We start from the raw sequence: 2,117 nt of genomic DNA on the forward strand, positions 1-2,117 counted from the left end.
CCAGTGAAACTGTTAGAAAGTAGCAAAAATAGGTTAAGTAGATTATGTTTTACCAAGAGAAGCAGCTCAGGAGAAAAATCAAATATGCAAAGAGAGCTACAGTTCCTTGCAGGGGTTAAGCAGAAGTAGAGCTCACTATATAAATAGATTCATGTCTGTGCATTTGCAGGCTTTGATTTTGCTTTTCACCACTGTGAAGTTTTCTAGATTTTATATTCTGCTACTTTGCAAGGGTCCCAGCACACAATTAGCATTTTCCCTCTCTGCTAAAAATAAGACCGGTCAGGTCTCAGGTCTGGTGTAACTTGGGGTAACTCCATTTAAAGTCAGAGATATTTTCCTGATTTACACTCACGGGTGGATTAGGTCCGTGGACACAAAACATGATAATTACTGGATGCTGGAACTACAAGAGCATAAAAAGGCACAGCGCATGCTTCCAAAAATAATGAAATCCATGATGCATGAGAGCACACACAGAGACAAACTTGCACTGAGGGAAGAGTGGCTTCTAAATCAACAGAATAATTAAACATGCAGAAGGCTTTTGCTTGTCATTCATCTGCATATCGGTGGGCAGGAAATTACTAATTAGCCATTAGACCGTCCTAGGCATTAAAAAGGAATTAGGGAAGTGCAAGGGAAATAACATGCTTTTGCGTATTATTACCAGTACACATCTCTGTTGGTGGGCAGGGATCCTTTGCAAGCCATTGAGTCTCATTAAACTCGAGTCCCCATAACCCGGTTTTCCAGGAGGTGACTGCGCTGAAGCAGCCAAGGGAATCAGAAAGCACATTCATTTCACGGGACAATCCTGTGTGATATGTTACTCTGCTTGTTAATAAATCAAAGAGGGTTAATTTAATTAGCTCTCTGCCAGAACTTCCTATCAGGGTGCTGTTTAGGCTTGCTAGCTAAATGCTCAGATGGCTTATTTAGCCTTGGTAATCCTTTTTCCCTTCTTCAAAGCAGAATAGATAAAAGTAGCTTTTCTTTATTTTATTCTTTTTTGTTGCTTCTTTTTAAACATGAGCCTAGGGCTGAGGGTGATGCTTGTGCTCTGTGCAGAGCAGTCCCCATACACCACAGGCTCCAGCCTGGGACTAGGTTGTCACAACTAAATCAATACTGCAATACTGGCTCTGTCAGACTGCAGAGAGCCTGTGCGTGAATTAAAAACAAAAATAAAAAAGGAGACCTGAGTAGATAAATATGTGGGATATTGTGAATGCTGAACAGCTGACAACATGATACAACCTCCCTGAAAACATTAAAGATGGGAGGAATATGTATCTCTCAGTTCTTAACATTTGCTTGTAAATGAGAACAGGAGATAATTTTTGCAGTGCTGAGAGACACTTTGAGAATATCTTCAGACAGACTTGAGGACGAGTGAATTGATTTGCTTAAATGTATCTTTTTCTCTGTTCCCAAAGTAACTGCGAGCATCCAGCTATTTATTATTTATTTCTTCTTGATTTGTAGTTGGTGGCTGCACAAACACTTTATACCAGCAAATTTCAGTCTGCAAGTTACCAGTGCAAGTGTTCTGTCATCAAAGCCTTAAATGAGGAAAAGGTTCCTGTTACTTGTGTTGGTTATCACCACCTAAATCCCCTGGGTTTTCTTCTGTTTGACCGATTGACTCAACTGAACATGCAGCTTGGGGGGCACAACCACATCCATGGGCAGCAGAGATGGCACCCCTCATGCCTGCCATCAGCCAGCCTCGGGGCTCTGGTCCAGACCCGCCTCCCAGCTGCCTTCCCAGGAATGGGGGCGGAGAGGTGTCCCCAACCCCACAGGTACACAGGGACACTTTCAATCTAAATATACATCCTGGCCACTGCACTGGTATGCAGAAAAGGTTGTTGTTTTTGCAAAGAAAAGACCACTTTCAAAGGTGAGTGAGGGATCCTTGGAGAGCCCAAATTCCCATACGCATAAGTGAGCATCTCGCTTTTGACATGTGACCTCCTGAGGAGCATCTCCCCACCATCAATATTTGTAGAAAAGGACAAAAAGGAGTGTTCAGTGCATCCCCAGGTAACTCCTGCTCAGAGCATGAGTTCACGTTCCCAGCAATGTTTCTGGGAAAGTTTTTACTGCCCATA

Source organism: Mesitornis unicolor, unplaced genomic scaffold (genome assembly GCF_000695765.1).
Source record: "Mesitornis unicolor isolate BGI_N332 unplaced genomic scaffold, ASM69576v1 scaffold5310, whole genome shotgun sequence".
Classification (NCBI taxonomy): Eukaryota; Metazoa; Chordata; class Aves; order Mesitornithiformes; family Mesitornithidae; genus Mesitornis; species Mesitornis unicolor.